At 35.8% G+C, this 22,184-nt stretch overlaps 1 long non-coding RNA gene across 6 annotated transcripts in view; it reads left to right on the top strand.

Annotated features, from left to right (window-relative positions):
- The window catches only part of LOC110441824, a 75,872-nt gene that overhangs the window by 43,090 nt on the left and 10,598 nt on the right, over positions 1 to 22,184 (top strand). For 3 of the 6 annotated variants that reach the window (XR_002461946.1, XR_002461948.1, XR_002461945.1), the window contains exon 2: positions 21,185 to 21,420. This is a non-coding gene — a long non-coding RNA (uncharacterized LOC110441824). Of the gene's footprint in view, positions 1 to 1,413; positions 1,494 to 18,328; positions 18,526 to 18,959; positions 18,997 to 21,184; positions 21,421 to 22,184 lie in introns of those variants that run through there. The other 3 variants (XR_002461943.1, XR_002461944.1, XR_002461947.1) reach the window with 3 other exon arrangements.

A 22,184-nucleotide genomic window follows, 5' to 3' on the forward strand; every position in this document is an offset into this window, starting at 1 on the left:
TGTGCATTTGCAGAGTATTCAGTGCCAGAGACTGTATGGAACTATCTATTTAGCCGTCCCTACTCTACACTCCAAAAACAGAGAACAAACAGATTATCATTGAATCTGAGAATTGCTGCTAAAACAATAAGCAGTTAAAACAATCATCTCTTATATGCATCAATATATTGAAGGTACACATAAGTGCATACTAACTACCGTTTACCTTGTGATACTAACCAGTTAGTCCTTATAATGTATGAAATAAACAAAATCATGTAAAAGAAGCTAAAGATTAAGTATAAAATACGAGAAATATTTTCCGTTTATTTAAGATTCAGAATGTTCTGCAATGATGTCCAATTTCTGTACTCTATCTTCCATATTTCAAACTTGATTATATTGGGATGCAATATCTCAATGTCCACGCTTAGCCTGAACTAATGGTTACTATAAGTGACCAGGTCATTGAATAACATCAAATAATTTCATATAGAATTAAGCAAAATTAGATATATAACTTCGTCTTATGCCCATGGTATTTATGTAAATTATATAGATATATAAGCATTGAATTTTACTTACCTGGTACATTTATAAATATTTGTAAATATAAACACTAATAAACAATAACTGTTTATTTTTTTTATTGTTATGTAATTATCTGAAATTTTGACGTATTAGTGAGCATCCTGGCCCTTTATTTTTCTGACATAAACTTTGGAAATTCATAAATAAAAGTTTTTTTTTAGCCCAATGTAGGTCGATGGTCACATCTCAGTCTGAGGAGTAAGAATATTGAATTGGCAAGGAACGATTTCACCCTTGAATTTAATGCTAGAAAATTAACGTTATTTAAAGTAAGATATTGACGAAAATCACCTGTTATTCATATTTAACTAGAAATTAACTATTTCTAAACTGCTAAACCAAGATGTTGTTTATAAGGGACAGCAAAGTTTATCAGACACACAAGCAGTGACACATGACTGAGATACCTCTACCTTCACAAAATGAAAACAGAGGCACAAACGTTCCTCCTGTGTCTGTTGATACTGGCAAGGATGGATTTGGTTGGAAAACTTTTATATGTAAGATTGTATATTTAATCATAAAAAGGAAAGTATTATCAGTTCCCTGTATATTGCCAATAGAACAGTAGATTAGTTTTTCATTTGTTTTTCTTTTTTTATTATTATGATAGTCAATATTTATTTTCATTCACTGAGAACGTATTTAATTAATAGAATGTTGTGTAGGGTGTAACTATCAAAAGAGAAATATCTGTAATATATATACTCGGTGTGAATATTTTGTTCAGCATAATTCAGAAAAATTCTCCGATTTAGTACTGTATTGAATTGACACTTGACATGACCTAAATGTGGTTGCTAGGAAGTGTAACTAACGTGGATATTGGCGCCAACTAGCGGCCAACATTCCCCCTAAATCGAGACTGAGCGACGATAATTCGCTTAAGAGCTGAAACGGAGGATCATTTTCATCTGACAAAGGTATGTATCGTTTGTGTTGTCAATTGCATTTTCACAAAATATTTCTCCATAAATTATTGTTAGGTTCTCTTTTCAAACGGTGTATTTAACGTCAATATACCAAGTTTGGGACACTTTGAATGCTGCCCAAGAAACTAACATGCATTTCATATAGATATTTTCATATATATAATTTTCACAACCTGATACTTTAATGTCAATTGTATATCGTCTTTATTGGCAGTGGGTAGTAATTACAAGGACAGATTAAGTTTATTACTAATTACAAAAACATGACATGTAAAGCTGATATCATTATCGGAACCTTTTTGAGGATGGATGTTAATTTAGAAAAGCAATTAAACCAGAATATCCCTTGATTGTAAAATATTTTACTTATATCTACATTGATCGGAACGAGCCAAAACACCAAACGCACCACTCATGGTAAACAGCCTTCGTGAACCTTCAAGTAGTTCGCATTCTATTTAAGAAACCGCGTACCGGAAATATCAACTTGTAATAGAACAGTAAAGTGGATGATATCTATTTCAGGGGACAATTTAGTGAAGGTTTTTTTGTTATAATCTTGTCACAAACTTATTCATTAAGCTTGATACTCCTTATGAACAATTCATGTCGAGAAATTGACATGAGAAAATGTTTTCTTGGCGTTTTAATCAGTAATAAAGAAATCCTTAGTTTGTACAACCGTACGTTTTAGCGGCAGCTGTCGGTGAATTTCTAGCGAACGAAAACGTAGTTTTAGCCGTTGAGAGAATGAAAGTGTCCCAGACATTGATTCTGAATCAAAAGCATCTTCAAAACAAAATCTCAATCATCGTTATAAATGTGTATTTTGTTTTACTTTTAAACATATTTATATCGTACTTTCTGCAGTTGGCAATTATCCCTGTGGTACCCTCTCAGTGCGTGTATGTTCTAATTGAACTTGCTCCCTTTATTAAAATTTAACTGTAAACAGAAATATCTGATTAGAGGTACAGTTGTTTATATCATGATGCTTACAATTATTACTTTCGGTGTATTGTGTTAACTAAAAACCACAAGATTGCGTTATGTGTTGTCGGTCGACAGCGTAGTGCTGTACATGTTAACTTCACACTGAAAGGCCCGGATATTGCGCTATTTCGGTCGCAGCTATTTGTGTCACCGTGAAACTGACCACACTGGACGTTGTCATTATCGACTACGTAACATTTCGTTAAAAGATAGATATTTTCGATATTTTCCGACCATTTGGGCAGTTGTTCTATGTTTAGGGGCAGTTGTCCTGTGTTTAGCCAACCATCATCAAATGGTGGGCTTTTCGAATCGGGCTTCGTCTTCGGTCCGTCCGTCTGTCCTTAAACCAATCGCATCACACGGGATCTTTCTCAAATTACGTATGTATGTTCCCACTTGTCCTTTATTGTGTATGTAAACTATTGAGACTGATCTGAAAACAACAAAATGGCCTACCGACGGCAGTTTTAGACTCTGACAGTTAAGGTATGTTATCGTTACGTTTTATTTCTCAGAAAGTACTGGAAGGGTCTTTCTCTAACTTCATACAGTTGTGGGATCGAACAACTTTACACGATATGTGGTGTGAGCACCATGTTCGCACGATGAAAAACTGTACGATTATAGCGTGCGCACCACTGGGCTATCGCACAGTTGTGCGGTAGGTCTCGTGGTTGATATATATTAAGGGAAGGCCCGTAAATGAACTCGATTTCGTAGTTAAACTTATATCTTTCCTCATTGAAGTATGTTGCCATATTTCAGCCAGATCTACATGGCTATTTATTATCTAACTATAATGGACACATCGCTTACACAATGTTTTGTAAACGACCTTATCTCGTGTACTGCAGATATACGGTCATATGTACGTACGCTAAACGAAGATAAAATGTAAACATTGCAGTCTTACCTGAAACTAGTTACCTGTTAATAACCAGGTAACAGGTTAGTTTCGTTCAACCCAGACTCTTATTGTCTGCGCAAGCTACGCCGAACAGACAAGTAATCAAGCGTCTGGTTGAACGAGACTATGTAACACTAGACAATCGTGAAGGAGGCATGCAATTTCCACACACACATAGTAACAGACACAATTAACACAGGTGAGACCAATTGTGTTTTGATAACTGTCATTCTTCGAGGAACCATCATTGGTGATCCGCTCTTTTCAATTTACTGTAGTGCTTATGTTATATCTGTGCTATTGTTGTATCTACCGGTAATTGATGACATCTAACGCGATTTCTACCGGTAATTGATGACATGTAACGAAATTATTACTGGTTATTGATGATGACATGTAACGATATTATTACCGGTAATTGATGATGACATATAACTAGATTACTACCGGTAATTAGGTATGACATGTAACGAGATTACGACTGGTAATTGATGACATGTAACGAGATTACTACTGGTAATTGATAATGATATGTAATAAATTATTACCCGTAATTGTTGATGACATGTTAAAAGATTACTATCGGTAATTGATAACATGTAACGAGATTACTACCGGTAATTGATGACATGTAACGAGATTACTACCGGTAATTGATGACATGTAAAGAGATTATTAACGGTAAATGATGATGACATGTAACGAGATTATTACCGGTAGTTGATGACATGTAACGAAATATCTACCGGTAATTTATGATGACGTGTAACGAGATTATAACCAGTAACTGATGATGACATGTAACGAGATTATTACCGGTAATTGATGATGACATGTAACAAGATTATTATCAGTAATTGATGATGACATGTAAAGAGATTACTACCGGTAATTAATGATGACATGTAACGGGATTATTACCGGCAATTGATGACATATAACGAGATTACTACCGGTAATTGATGATGATGATATGTAACGAGATTATTACCGGTAATTGGTGATGACATGTAACCAGATAACTACCGGTAATTTATGACATCTAACGAGATTACTACCGGTAATTGGTGACGTGTTACGAGATAACTACTGGTAATTGATGATGACATGTAACAAAGATTACTACCGGTAATTCATGACATCTAACGAGATTACTACCGGTAATTGATGATAACATGTAACAAAGACTACTACCGGTAATTGATGATGACATGTTACAAATACAACTACCGGTAATTGACGATGACATGTAACAAAGACTACTCTCGGTAATTGATGATTACATATTACAAAGACTACTACCGGTAATTGATGATTACATGTAACAAGATTATTATCGGTAGTTGATGATGACATGTAAAGAGATTACTACTGGTAATTAATGATGACATGTAACGGGATTACTACCGGCAATGGATGACATGTAACGAGATTACTACCGGTAATTGATGATGATGATATGTAACGAGATTATTACCGCTAATTGGTGATGACATGTAACCAGATAACTACCGGTAATTTATGACATCTAACGAGATTACTATCGGTAAGTAATGATTACATGTGACGAGATTACTACCGGTAATTGGTGACATGTTACGAGAAAACTACTAGTAATTGATGATGACATGTAACAAAGACTACTACCGGTAATTGATGATTACATGTTACAAAGACTACTACCGTTAATTTATGACAACTAACGAGATTACTACCGGTAAGTAATGAGTACATGTAACGAGATTACTACCGGTAATTGGTGACATGTTACGAGATAACTACTGGTAATTGATGATGACATGTTACAAAGACTTCTACCGGTAGTTGGTGATGACATGTTACAAAGACTTCTACTGGTAGTTGATGATGACATGTAACAAAGACTTCTACTGGTAATTGATGATGACATGTAACAAAGACTTCTACTGGTAGTTGATGATTACATGTAACAAAGACTGCTACCGGTAATTGATGATGACATGTTACAAAGACAACCACCGGTAATTGACGATGACATGTAACAAAGACTACTACCGGTAATTGATGATAACATGTAACAAAGACTACTAGCGGTAATTGATGATGACATGTTACAAAGTCAACTACCGGTGATTGATGATATATGTTACAAAGACTACTACCGGTAGTTGATGATGACATGTTACAAAGACCACCACTATGATGACATGTAACAAAGACAACTACCGGTAGTTGATGATGATATGTAACAAAGACTACTACTACCGGTAATTGATGATTACATGTAACAAAGACAACTACCGGAAATTGATGATGACATGTAACAAAGACAACTACCGGAAATTGATGATGACATGTAACAAGATTATTATCGGTAGTTGATGATGACATGTTACAAATACTACCACCGGTTATTGATGATGACATGTTACAAGGTCTACTACCGGTAGTTGATGATTACATGTAACAAAGACTGCTACCGGTAATTTATGATGACATGTTACAAAGACAACCACCGGTAATTGACGATGACATGTAACAAAGACTAATATAGGTAATTGATGATGACGTCTTACAAAGACTACTATCGGTGATTGACGATGACATATTACAAAGACTACAACCTCTAATTGATGATGACATGTAACAAGATTATTATCGGTAGTTGATGATGACATGTAAAGAGATTACTACCGGTAATTAATGATGACATGTAACGGGATTACTACCGGCAATTGATGACATGTAACGAGATTACTACCGGTAATTGATGATGTCATGTTACGCAGCTACTGCCGGTTTTTGATGATGACATGTTACAAGGTCTACTACCGGTAGTTGATGATTACATGTAACAAAGACTACTACAGGTAATTGATGATGCCATGTTACAAAGACTATTACCGGAAGTTGAGGATGACATCTTACAAAGACTACTACTGGTAGTTGACAATGACATGTAACAAAGACTACCATAGGTAATTGATGATGACATCTTACAAAGACTACTACTGGTAGTTGATGATGACATGTAAAGAGATTACTACCGGTAATTCATGATGACATGTAACGGGATTACTACCGGCAATTGATGACATGTAACGAGATTATTACAGGTAATTGATGATGACATGTAACTAAGACTACTACCGTTAGTTGATGATGACATGTTACAAAATTAATGATGACATGTAACGGGATTACTACCGGCAATTGATGACATGTAACGAGATTACTACCGGGAATTGATGATGACATGTTACAAAGTCAGCTACCGGTGATTGATGATATATGTTACAAAGGCTACTACCGGTAGTTGATGATGATATGTAACAAAGACTACTACCGGTAAGTGGTGATGACATGTTACAAAGTCAACAACCGGTGATTGATGATATATGTTACAAAGGCTACTACCGGTAGTTGATGATTACATGTAACAAAGACTACTGATGACATGTAACGAGATTACTATCGGTAATTGATGATGTCATGTTACGCAGCTACTGCCGGTTTTTGATGATGACATGTTACAAAGGCAACTACCTGATATTGATGATATATGTTACAAAGACTCCTACCGGTAGTTGATGATGACATGTAATAAAGACTACTACCGGTAATTGAAGATGACATGTAACAAAGACTACAACCGGTTATAGATGATGACATATTACAAAGACTACAACCTCTAATTGATGATGACATGTAACAAGATTATTATCGGTAGTTGATGATGACATGTTACAAAGTCTACTACCGATAGTGGATGATGACATGTAACAAAGACTTACTACCGGCAATTGATGACATGTAACGAGATTACTACCGGTAATTGATGATGACATGTAACTAAGACTACTACCGTTAGTTGATGATGACATGTTACAAAGACCACCACTATGATGACATGTAACAAAGACTTACTACCGGCAATTGATGACATGTAACGAGATTATTACAGGTAATTGATGATGACATTTTACAAAGACTACTACCGGTAATTGATGAAGACATGTTACAAAGACTATTACCGGAAGTTGAGGATGACATCTTACAAAGACTACTATCGGTGATTGACGATGACATATTACAAAGACAATTACCGGTAGTTGATGATGGTAATTGATGATTACATGTAACAAAGACTGCTACCGGTAGTTGATGATGACATATAACAAAGACTACTTCCGGTAATTGATTATTACATGTTACAAAGACAACTACCGGTAATTGATGATGACATGTGACAAAGACTGCTACCGGTAAGTTATGATGACATGCTACAAAGACTACTACTGGTAATTGATGATGACATGTAACTAAGACTACTACCGTTAGTTGATGATGACATGTTACAAATACTACCACCGGTTATTGATGATGACATCTTACAAAGACTACTACTGGTAATTGATGATGACATGTTACAAGGTCTACTACCGGTAGTTGATGATTACATGTAACAAAGACTGCTACCGGTAATTGATGATGACATGTTACAAATACTACCACCGGTTATTGATGATGACATGTAATAAAGACTACTACCGGTAATTGAAGATGACATGTTACAAAGACAACTACCGGTAATTGATTATTACATGTTACAAAGACTACTACTGGTTATTGATGATGACATGTAATAAAGACTACTACCGGTAATTGAAGATGACATGTTACAAAGACAACTACCGGTAATTGATGATGACATGTAACAAAGACTACTACCTGTAATTGATTATACATGTTACAAAGACTCCTACCGGTAAATGATGATTAAATGTTACAAAGACCACCACCGATAGTTGATGATGACTTGTAACAAAGACTATTACCGGTAGTTGATGATGACATGTAACAAAGACTACTACTACCGGTAATTGATGATGTCATGTTACGCAGCTACTGCCGGTTATTGATGATGACATGTTACAAAGACTACTACCGGTAGTTGATGATGACATATTACAAAGACTACAACCTCTAATTGATGATGACATGTAACAAAGACTACTATAGGAAATTGATGATAACATCTTACAAAGACTACTATCGGTAATTGACGATGACATATTACAAAGACAACTACCGGTAGTTAATGATGACATGTAACAAAGACTACTACATGTTATTGATGATGACATGTTACAAAGACTACTACCGGTAATTGATGATGACATATAACAAAGACTGCTACCGGTAATTTATGATGACATGTTACAAAGACTAATAGCGGTAATTGACGATGACATATTACAAAGACTACTACTGGTAATTGATGATGACATGCTACAAAGTCTACTACCGATAGTTGATGATTATATGTTACAAAGACTACTACTGGTTGTTGATGATTATATGTTACAAAGACTACTACCGGTAATTGATATTGACATGTAACAACGACTACTACCGGTAGTTGATGATGACATGTAACAAAGACTACTACCGGTAGTTGATGATGACATGTAACAAAGACTACTACCGGTAATTGATGATGACATGTAACAAAGACTACTACCGGTAATTGATGATGATATGTTACAAAGACTACTACCGGTAATTGATGATTATATGTTACAAAGACTATTACCGGTAGTTGATGATTACGTATTACAAAGACTACTTCCGGTAATTGATGATTACATATTACAAAGCCAACTACCGGTAGTTGATGTGATGATGACATGTAACAAAGACGACTACCGGTAACTGATGATGACATGTTACAAAGACTAATAGCGGTAATTGCAGATGACATATAACAAAGACTACTACCGGTAGTTGATGATGACATGTAACAAAGACTACTATCGGTAGTTGATGATTACATGCACATGTTACAAAGACTACTACTGGTAGTTGATGATGACATGTAACAAAGACTACTACTACCGGTAATTGATGATCTCATGTTATGCAGCTACTGCCGGTAATTGATGATGACATGTAACAAAGACTACTACCGGTAACTGATGATGACATGTTACAAATACTACCACCGGTTATTGATGATGACATGTTACAAAGACTACTACCGGTAATTGATGATGACATGTAACAAAGACTACTACCGGTAGTTGATGATGACATGTAACAAAGACAACTACCGGTAGTTGATGATGACATGTAACAAAGACAACTACCGCTAATTGACGATGACATGTAACAAAGACTACCATCGGTAATTGATGATACATGTTACAAAGACTACAATCGGTAATTGATGATGACATGTAACAAAGACTATTACCGGTAGTTGATGATGACATGTAGCAAAGACAACTACCGGTAGTTGATGATGACATGTGACAAAGACTGCTACCGGTAATTTATGATGACATGCTACAAAGACTACTACTGGTAATTGATGATGACATGTAACAAAGACTATTACCGTTAGTTGATGATGACATGTAACAAAGACTACTACTGGTAGTTGATGATGACATGTAACAAAGACTACTACCGGTAGTTGATGATGACATGTAACAAAGACTAATAGCGGTAATTGATGATGACATGTGACAAAGACTGCTACCGGTAATTTATGATGACATGCTAGAAAGACTATTACTGGTAATTGATGATGACATGTAACAAAGACTACTACCGTTAGTTGATGATGACATGTTACAAAGTCTATTACCGATAGTTAATGATGACAGGTAACAAAGACTACTACCGGTAAATGATGATGACATGTTACAAAGACTAATAGCGGTAATTGCTGAAGACATATAACAAAGACTACTACCGGTAATTGATGATGACATGTTACAAAGACTACTACCGGTTATTGATGATGACATGTTACAAAGACTACTACTGGTTATTGATGATGACATGTTACAAAGACTACTATTGGTAGTTGATGATGACATGTTACAAAGACTACTATTGGTAGTTGATGATGACATGTTACAAAGACTACTATTGGTAGTTGATGATGACATGTTACAAAGACTACTACCGGTTATTGATGATGACATGTAATAAAGACTACTACCGGTAATTGATTATAACATGTTACAAAGACTACTACAGGTTATTGATGATTACATGTTAGAAAGACCACCACCGATAGTTGATGATGACATGTAACAAAGACTAATACCGGTAGTTGATGATGACATGTAACAAAGACTACTACTATCGGTAATTGATGATGACATCTTACAAAGACTACTACCGGCAGTTGATGATGACATGTTACGCAGCTACTGCCGGTTATTGATGATGACATCTCACAAAGACTACTACTGGTTATTGATGATGCCATGTAACAAAGACTACTAGTAATTGATGATGACATCTTACAAAGACTCCTACTGGTTATTGATGATGCCATCTTACAACGACTACTACTGGTAGTTGATGATGACCTGTTACAATGACTACTACCGGTTATTGATGATGACATCTTACAAAGACTACTACTGGTTATTGATGATGACATCTTACAAAGACTACTACCGGCAGTTGATGATGACATGTAACAAAGACTACTACCGGTTATTGATGATGACATATTATAAGGTCTACTACGGTAGTTGATGATGATATGTTACAAAGACTACTACCGGTAGTTGATGATTTCATATTACAAAGACTACTTCCGGTAATTGATGATTACATATTACAAAGATAACTACCGGTAGTTGATAATGACATGTAACAAAGACTACTACCGGTTATTGATGATGACATGTTACAAGGTCTACTACGGTAGTTGATGATGATATGTTACAAAGACTACTACCGGTTATTGATGATTATATGTTACAAAGACTACTACCGGTAGTTGATGATGACATATTACAAAGACTACTTCCGGTAATTGATGATTACATGTAACAAAGACAACTACCGGTAGTTGATAATGACATGTAACAAAGACGTCTACCGGTTATTGATGATGACATGTAACAAAGACTACTACCGGTAGTTGATGATGACATGTTACAAAGACTACTACTGGTAGTTGATGATGACATGTAACAAAGACTACTACCGGTAATTGATGATTATGTGTTACAAAGACTACTACCGGTAATTGATGATTATATGTTACAAAGACTACTACCGGTAGTTGATGATTACATATTACAAAGACTACTTCCGGTAATTGATGATTACATGTAACAAAGACAACTACCGGTAGTTGATAATGACATGTAACAAAGACTACTACCGGTTATTGATGATGACATATTATAAGGTCTACTACGGTAGTTGATGATGATATGTTACAAAGACTACTACCGGTTATTGATGATGACATATTATAAGGTCTACTACGGTAGTTGATGATGATATGTTACAAAGACTACTACCGGTAGTTGATGATGACATTTTACAAAGACTACTTCCGGTAATTGATGATTACATATTACAAAGACAATTACCGGTAGTTGATAATGACATGTAACAAAGACTACTACCGGTTATTTATGATGACATGTTACAAAGACTAATAGCGGTAATTGCTGATGACATATAACAAAGACTACTACCGGTTATTGGTGATGATATGTTACAAAGACTACTACCGGTTATTGATGATGCCATATTATAAGGTCTACTACGGTAGTTGATGATGATATGTTACAAAGACTACTACCGGTAGTTGATGATGACATGTAACAAAGACTACTACCGGTTATTGATGATGACATGTTACAAGGTCTACTACCGGTAGTTGATGATGACATGCAACAAAGACTACTACCAGTAATTGATGATGACATGTAATGTGACTACTTACGGTTACTGATGGTAATAAGTGTTTAGACTTCTTCTGATGGCGTTATTGTAAAGGCTACTACCGGGTATTTCAAACTTAATTTCTTCAATATTTGTGCCTCAAACTTTGTTTCCTGCTAGTGTTGTTTATTTACAAGTTGATACATTGTAATCACATTTATCTATACCAATTCAATGAATATACATTGTGTAATGACTTTTGTTTTAAATTAATTATTTATTTTAAATCAGCAGTAGAAAACTCGTCCGATTATTACACAGAATGTACTCATGAAGCCTAGGTTGATAGTAGTCCGTATCATCTCTACCTATAGTCAGTATCAATGTTTGTACACATTACTAGATGTTCCATACAGTACATCATTTATAGCCACATCCCACCCCAATACATAGTCTAGTGTCCTGAATGGTAATGCAAGGTTGATTTTAAAGGTGGCTAATGACTTCAGCTTAAGTTTTCTCTACAAAACACTACAGGGGAAAGAGTATCTTAACTTGAACGGATATACGGGAAGGAGGAAACATATTTGTTCTGAGGGAATGGGTCGGGAGGATAAATTCGTGGAGAATTAATAGTTCATTTTGTAACACCAATACATGAAATCACACACGAATCTGGACCCAGATAATGATCTGTGGTTTGCGGTGGCGATGAGAATGTTAGCTGACAAGGGCTTTTAAATTGAAGTTTTTTATACAGTCAGAACGTCCCACGCAGGGTCTCTTTTGGAATTTTTGTATAAGAGTTTTGTGCACACTTCATTTAACATTTTCTGTTTTTCTTCACTTCGGATGAAACGGGATATATTTTTTCTTCCGTTTCACAGATGAAAATTTCGATAACGACGCTTTCATATCTCAAAGGAACAGTTTTCTGCATTTCGCAAGTAAACGTCGTGTCACCCATAAAGGCAGAAGAAAACATAATCTTTGTTTTTTTACACTCTTTAAAATGTTTCATTAGAAAAAAAAATAACGTTAACCCGTCCCTCAGCGAAAACCAATGTAAATATCCCCCCGTACTGGAAAGTTACGTAAAACCGTCCCTATGCGAAAACCAATGTAAATTATTTCCTTAGTAAACAAAATTACGTTAAACCGTCAATTGCATCTTGTTACTAAGTACGTCATTAAAAGATGAATCCCAGTTTTGTTAAAAAAGATAAAAAAGATAAAAAAGAAAAAGAATCGCGGGTTGTTACTTCTGTATTGTCTGTTCCGCATTATAATTACATGTACAAATTTACATTTGCCCCCGCGCCGTTCCATTACAACAGTGTTAGAGGGCAAGTGTAATTATATAGGCTATAATTACAACTGCTCGACTATAATTACAACTGCCTGTTTCAGGTGTAGGAATATGTAAACAAACAAAATGGCCGCCTGAAATGTATTTTGAGGCAGGACAAATGGTTTTTGTAGGAATATGTCTTAAAAAAGAAAAATATGTAAATATAAAAAATACCTGGTTGTCTGGATGTAATTATTGTTGATATAATTACAAGTGGCCTCTGGCAAATCTACCGTAAAACCCTAACTCGTGTTGTTTGAAGGTCAGTTGAATCTTATTATAAGTGTTTTACAGTAATTGGTTAGTAGCATGCTTTGAATTAAGGCTGGTTTTTGCATTTCAATAAATAATAATGGGTAAGGTATGTACATGTATGACCCATCCGGAGACAGGCAAGGACAGCCTTGTCTCTGCGGTTTTTTATAGTTGGGTTGTCATTTACCAGAGTGTAATTTGCTGTCTACTAATTTACTTCAATTATTTTGCCACTTTGACTTATTTATAAACGATTTCAAAACAACGGTGTCGAAGGAAGTTTGAAATCAACAGTTGAATGTCATTATGCCGCTTTGGCGACGCGATCTGCCTTTTCATTACCTTTAGTTTTCCAACATATCCGGGAGCCCAGACTAGTATGATGAGACATTTTGAGGCAATTATGTGTAATAATGTTAATATTTTAATTTATGTCAAACATGTCTGGGTAACTTGAGTGAAAACTCCACCATCCCATATTATCAGTTCTCGAGGACATATTCGACATCAACTCATGTAAATCTCTTAAAAAACACTTACTAGGACGGTTTTGTCAAAACTTAAAATACCAACCGCCATTGTAACTCATCTTTTGGTCTTTTTGAAGACTACTTGTTCAAGTTTTTGAATGAAAACAAATACATTGTATTTGGGATCATTTAAATATATTTGAAAAAGCAAAGACGATTTTTTGCCATTGGTTGTAGCCGACTTATTGTTTGTGTAAACTTTGGAAAACATGTCCGAGTCGCTTATCCGTTTCTCTAGTCTTCCTAAAATACCTGTTATGATGTTTCATATCCTCAGATATTCTATAGCCACACGAGAGAATTAGGAAACCAGGAAGTGTCATTGCAATGTTTGAGATAAAAAAAAACAACACACTGTTACTTCAACAATAGGAATCCGGTTTGTACCCGGATATTGTCGACACTATCAGATATTTTGTTGTTTATTTGGGCGTTAATTTAAATACTTCCGTATGTTTTTTTGTTTTATTTCGAGATCGCAAACGACATGAAAAAACCCCATTTCAGTGACACATTTTACCACTATTTTGAACACCAGTGCAAACTTCTTTAACATTTCTTCTTGTGTCACCAGACCGTGTTTTATTTCATTACGTTGATCCACAAATGTCTTAGATCTTATCTTGGACATGGTTAATAATATTGTTTTAGTATTGATCAATAATCATCTGTTCCCCTTCAGTGGTGAAGAAGGAAAGTTTCAAATCGAGAGGGGGTCCGCAGTGGCCAAGTGATTAATGCGTCTGACATTCTGTTACCACTAGCCCTCCACCACTGGGTCGCGGGTTCGAGACCTACGTTGACAGTCGCCAGTTTCTGGCCCTCTGTTGGTGGTCTCAGGCTTTCCTTCACCACTAAAACCCGACACGCCCTTAAATGATAATTTTCTTTCTTTCTATGCAAGTCCTATAAGTTTAAATATAGTGTACAAGCTGTAGTAAGGCTAATTAAGACTAATCACCGATCACTTCAAGGAATATAGATCAGTTTGTTGCAGACGTATAACGTTCGATGCAAAGTTGTATGGAATCTTTGATGGAAGAGAGATATAGCAGACGAGCGAGCTTGTGTAAATGTTAGTATGTGGTAAGTAAAAACGTCTGGAAGGAAAGCAAAATAAAGTGTCAAATTGAACATTCAATAGCTTAAGTCATATCTCTATCAATTTAAGAGATATATTTCATTCATATAAATATCTCTATTACATTTGAAGCTATTTTTATTTTATTTAAAATTTAGCTTTTCACATTTATATGATATGTCGTTTGATGTAATACAGATATGTTTAGATTGAATAAGAGATATCTCTATTTGAAATAAAAATGTCTGTTATTGAAAAAGAAATATCTCTATTTGAAATAAAGATATCTGTAATTGAAATAGAGATATCTCTATTTGAAATAGAGATATCTCTATTTGAAATAAAGATGTCTGTAATTGAAATAGAGATATCTCTATTTGAAATAAAGATGTCTTATTGAAATAGAGATATATCTATTTGAAATAAAGATATTTGTAATTGAAATAAAAATATTTGTTATTGAAATAGCGATATCATTGTTTGAAATAAAGATGTCTATAATAGAAATTTTCCTCTAATTGAAATGAAGATGTCTGTTATTGAAATAGATCTCTCTCTACTAAGCCGTGTTTAAATATTTCTTCCTGCGCGGGTTTTCCCATCCAGGTGAACAATTATTTTACTATAGATTTTGAAGCGGCATTTCAGACAAAAATGATAATATCTCGTTTTCTAAAGCGAAGATCAAAAATGTATACCTCTGATCATTTAGTTTAACATACCGTCTTTATTTAAGGATTGGGTCGTGTTTTGGCCGATTTCATGGCGAAAGCAGATCATGTTAAATTTGTTACGAGACTACTCAATTCATCACCCCGTGAAATCGCCCAAAGCAAGATTCAATTCTGATATTTCAATCAACATGTGTTTTTTTCAATAATTGGAACTAGTGAAAGTACATTCTGATCGTGTGTCCCATATGTCGGAGCTGATGGAAGTCTACGTATTGATGTAATGTAAAACAATATAGTCCGTCATTGAAAGACCATTAACAAAATGATGTTGTACGCTTATAGTTCAATACAGCGAATTATGAAGAAAACAAACACAAAACATGTTTTGAATATCATATTTATTTTTTGTTTATGAATGCATACGTTTAGATATTAAAGTTTCTGATGCGTCATCGAATATGAATAATGTCTAGGCGCGGTGCCCAGGCTCAGCTGGGAGTCTACGGCAGCCATCATTTTACTAGCTCGAAGTGAAGAATCTTTAAATTTCGAGGTTCTACATCTTCTGGAATGTAAAGCTGCATTAATTGAATGTTGAATTAGACAGGAAACCAGACGTGGCTTTAAAGGACGAAAGAATTTGATATGGCAGTTTGCTGTTCGACTGCGTTTCATACGTGACGTGACCACATGGATGTGTGCTCCACGTTGTTTTCGATTTGTACCGGGGATTGACATTGATCACAAGAGACAGAATAGATGGCTGGAGGAAGAATTCCCAGGGCAGTTCATGAATTGTGACAACCGCTAGCGACAGTATTATATTGCTTATTGGTCGATTTTGGTTGCTCGAACAATTTCTTGTGTATATTCAATAAAAATGTAAAATCTCGTACAAAAGGTATCTTCTTTGTTTAAAACTGTCAATAGTTAGCCCCCTTCTCTAAATTCTGGTCAATTTCATCGGCAAATGAAGCAGGTAATATTTGGTATAATCATTGGGGGTGGACATTTTTCACCGAAATTCGATCTAAACCCCTAATACATGTAAAATTACTCTGAGCACTATATAGTTTAGGTCCATATATAGCTGAAATAAATGCTCAAGTCATTGTGGTTTCAATCTGAAGTGATATTAGCAAGAAAAGGACAAACTGAACAGTTTAGACACCATCAGAAAGCATCAATCATTACATTGGTCATAAATAGCTATAAAATTTGAGTTACGTATAAAATGAAAGCCTCAATTCCTCATTCTTTTAAATGACTATATACGAAACAGTAGGTTTTGCTTTATTTGCTGGCCAACTGTATATAGGCTACAAACTCTGTCGAAATACATATATCTAACGGCAGTCGTAGTCATCGATTGGACGATTATCTTTACCTGTCATTTTTTGAAAATGTTCACATATACATGTTTATTCTATTCTAGTTCAAAAAAAAATCAAAGTTTATATTTTTAAATATTATGATCAGTTAGAATCCAAAGACATAAACGTGTTCTTATGTTGAATATAAATAATTCTGAAAACATTGCGGATAGAATAGAAGAGTCACGTCGGTTCCTCTCCAGGTACAACGCGGGACGTCCTCGATATAACACCTCTTCAGATACATTGTACGCCCCGCAGGGCGTGTACTCCATAGAACACCTCCCAAGGTAAGTCCCACAGGACGTGTCCTAGATAGAACACCTCTCTAGGTACGCCTCGCGGGACGTGTCCTAGATAGAACACTTCTCTAGATACGCCCCCATGGCGTGTCCTTGATAGAAAACCTATCTAGGTACGCCCTGTAGGACGTGTCCTTCATAGAACACCTCTGTAGGTACGTCCCACAGGGCGTGTCCCAGATAAAACACCTCTCTATGTGTGCCCCACAGGGCGTGTCTTCAATAGTCGTAAGTGGCAAATCGTAAGTGGCAAGTCGATGTCACACCCGAGCATTAACACGATAAAAAGCCGAGTTACCCACTTACGAGATAATTATCTCGGCAAAATTATCTCGGCAAATGTGATAATATGTCGACATAATTTAACAGTTATGTCGACATCTTCTCAGATTATGTCGACATATTATCAGATTATGTAGACATCTTTCAATAGTTATTTCGACATACGTAACTCGTAAGTCGCAAGTGGATGGCAGAAATATGCCACCATACGTTCATTCATGTATTGCAAAGCTCATCTTATTAGCGCGATCATTTACTTGCCTCTTTATATAATTAGCTTGCGCACTATTTGGTCTTTTTCTATAAATACTCCAAGATCCTACGGTTCTGTATACGACAGTCATGGTTGACCGATTTCTCTGGGTTGGCCCCACTGTAATCCCCTTCATTTTATGTTCCCGCGTCTACAAGTGTATTGTGCAACACACAGGCATTTCAGAGAGGTTCGACTGATTGTTTGTGCCTGATAAGCACCCGGCATTTCCTGTGCGATTATTACTCCCACCATTACATAAACAATCTTTAGAGGAATCAGACTGTGCATTCTATTGCATCTGTCATCGCAGATCCATCGTTATTCCCTGGTAAGTAAGTGACGAGTGCAGATATATGTTTACATAAATGTTACATTTTGCTCATACTTTCTATCGAGTCAGTCGTTGTGTATGGGGTATGAAATGATTTACAGTGTTCATGTCATATATTGTGTACTGTGTAGGTCTTTCCATCCTATCAAACAATCAAAATAACCTAGATCTTCTGGTTTGTTTTTGAACGAAGGTTACGTATAGATAAACGTTGATCTACAGCATCGGTTCATTTACCAAGTACCTTAGAAAGCTGTAGAGTAGTTGACTTCATAGTGCTCGGCGAGAGCAACTCATTTTGCTTCAAGTGATAATAATAATAATAATAATAATAAACTTTATTTATCAATAATTATGAAACAAGTTATTTCAACTTATATTAATCACTCTTGTTAGCCCAGATGTTAGTGTGTGGAGGTCTTAGTGTGGGAGGAAACCAGAGTACCCGGAGAAAACCCACGTGATCGGGTAGGTGACCCCAGCTGCGATAACGTAGCTTTCTGGCGACGGGAGATTTTTTTTATATATTGCGTCGTCAGAGCTACGAAGCGGTCCTATGCCAACTAATGGAGCAAAATCGAAAGTGTTAATCTGTAAGATTGCATATAATTCACGCCTCATATGAGTATAATGTTATCAAAATATTGCATAATTGTTGAAAAAACGAATCCTTACCCATGCAAAAACTCTTTTACGAAATTAACCAAGTCCGTCTTGGGGAAAAAATAGAAACGACCGCCTTGACAGATCACGCGTGATGTTATCTCAATTATCCTTTCTATATATGGCCTGCATTGCCAAATATAGTATTACTACTGATGCCGCCATGTTTACTACAATTTCCATATTGGGTCATGACACCCATATTTGGACGTCTGACCTATATCGGAAGAGAGACGAACTTTCCAACATGGCGGTCAATTCAGATTTCGATTACGCTTGCTACGTTAACTTGATAATTTAACGACATTTTAGGCAGAGTTTAACTTAAAGTTGTGCAGGATATCAACAGAATAGTTCATACTACAACCATATTTATGTATGCGGACCAATGTGCTGTCAATTTATTTTAAAATCGCCCCGGTGTGATTCACACCGGGCTTGCTCCATTACAAGGCATGGGATCGATTTAATACCCGGCCGGGGCAGAAGAGGCCGGGTATTAATATTAGTACTAGGTGACCCCAACCTTTTCCCGTCCAATCGGGGAATCGAACCCCGGCCGACTTTGTGAAAGGCAAGTGCGCTATCCACTGCACCACCCGACCACCCTCAAGTGATCATCTGTGTGTCTCAACAAGAGGATATACAGTACCTTACAAACAATTGATGTCAAGGTGATAGGTCAACAGCGTATTGGTTCGCTTTTATCGCCTTTTTTGGAAGTGGCTTTTGTTCGGTATGTTACCACATTTCTGTGAAATGTTGATCAACATCTCCGACGGTATTGCTGTGGAATTTGTAGTTAAAGGACACGCCGATAAAAGCAATCAGGTCCCCGGGATTTGGTAATTTTTAGCGCTGAAAGGTCTGGTTACAAATATGATTAACATCGATACCAGTATTTTCCTTCTTCAACTTGTGGAACAAAATTCTGAAACTGGCCAGCAATTCACCATAAAGAAGAGAATTAAAGAAAACACCATGACAATTTATATATTTCATAAGCCAGATCTTGTCAAAAAACCTCAGGAATCCATTTTTAACTGAAAATAAATTATTAAAAACAAATAACGCAAATATTTAATGAATGCAACGAACAGGTGTTTTATATATAGGCTATTTGTGTACATGAAATAAGAAAATATGAAGCCTTTGGAAAGTATTGTGTTCGTGTACCGGGTTTAAACCTTTGTAGTTCTCGGTCTAGTTATATATAGTGAGTATGCATGACTGAGAATGTCAGATGTTAATAAGTAATGTGTGATATGGGATACGGAAGGTTCCTTAAAGGATCAAGCGTTAGACATGTTCATCTGTTGTATTTTACTGCTTGAGAGAGCTGGGTCATTCCAGTCACTTGTTATCCGATCTTTTCAATGACATTATGCAGACAAAATGGGACACTCAAACGTCCCTACCACACATAAACTACACACGACATAGCCGTCTCCCCGCTACATCATATATAATGTGAAGAGAATGATGTCACAGCTGTGTATATATCTTGAAAAATTAATTTTGCGCCAGTATCCGTATGTCTTACATACATTGTATTAATTTTTATTTGCAAGTTATGTAGTTTATAAAATGTTTTACTTAACCTTCATGAAGATCAAATCTTTGTTTGCTTTATGTCAACCGGAAACTAAGATATGTTTTTAACTAGGTATCATATATATAAGGGATGACGATTACATTCCTTCTAATATAATGGGAAGGTAATATGATCGATAAAGTTTTCCTCCCTCCATTTATAAAGGGACAGCGAAGTTTACCAGGACAGGCATTGCTTTTTATTTGCAAGTTATGTAGTTTGTAATTTTGTTTACTTAAACTGCAAGAAGATCAAATCTTTGTTTCCTTTATGACAACCGGAAACTAAAATATGTTTTTAACTAGGTATCATATATATAAGGGATGAAGATTACAGTCCTACTGACATGATGGGAAGGTAATCATATCTAACATTGTTTCCTTCTTCCGTTTATAAAAGGAAAGTGGAGTTTATCAGGACAGACAAGCAGTGAGACATGACTAAGATGCCTGGCTGGTTTGCTTGTTTGGCAGTAGTAGTCGTCGTAATTCTTGGATATTTCCTCTTCAAATTCCTGTGCTCACACAAATGTTCGCGTTGGCAAGTTGATAGGAGGCGTGCTCAACGGGAATCAGATATGACGTCAAAAGATAAAAAGAAAGACACGAAAGTTCCTCCCGCGTTGATTGATACTGGTAAGGATGATTTCACTTTGGGAAACTATATATCTACATTGTATATAAGATTGATTTTTTTTTTAAATATAAAAAAAGGAAAATTGTATTAAATAGGAGTAACATAGCATTGCCAGTTTCCAATACATGACCACTAATACGTCATTTTTTTCTTCGTATTCTTTTTACTTTTAGGATTGTAAAGATTTGTTTCGTTCAAGGAGAGAGTAATAAATAAATGCGTTGTATGTTGGGAGCCTGAAGTTGGTTCCTAGTTCCTAGTTCCTAGTAACGTTTAAGATAAACGGAACTAGGAACCAGACCCTAGTTCCGTTTAACATAAACGGAACATGAAACCAGACCCTAGTTCCATTTAACATAAACGGAACTGGGAACCAGACACTAGATCCGTTTAAATTTGAAATAACACTATAATTCGAACTTCGACCAAAATACTAGGTCTGTTTCAGAAAAACATAATAGCCAGCCTCTTATAATCGACTGGGAACTCAAATCAACAACCTTTCACAGGAAAATTATGACTACCATAGCCTCTATAAAGTAATTGGTCTTATACGGAACTGAGTGTCAGACCCCAGTTCCGTATAGTAAACATTTACGTTTTTTGTTAAATCTTTCCCTGTCTACTTCGCAAAACGAAAGGTCAAAGGCCCGTAGTTATATCTGAATCAAGGACAGGAATCAGTGTCAGACTCCAGTTACGTTTTTCCTTAAACGGAACTGGGAACCAGACCCCAGTTTCGTATAGTAAACGTTTACGTTTT

This window comes from Mizuhopecten yessoensis, unplaced genomic scaffold (genome assembly GCF_002113885.1).
Source record: "Mizuhopecten yessoensis strain PY_sf001 unplaced genomic scaffold, ASM211388v2 scaffold716141, whole genome shotgun sequence".
Lineage (NCBI taxonomy): Eukaryota > Metazoa > Mollusca > Bivalvia > Pectinida > Pectinidae > Mizuhopecten > Mizuhopecten yessoensis.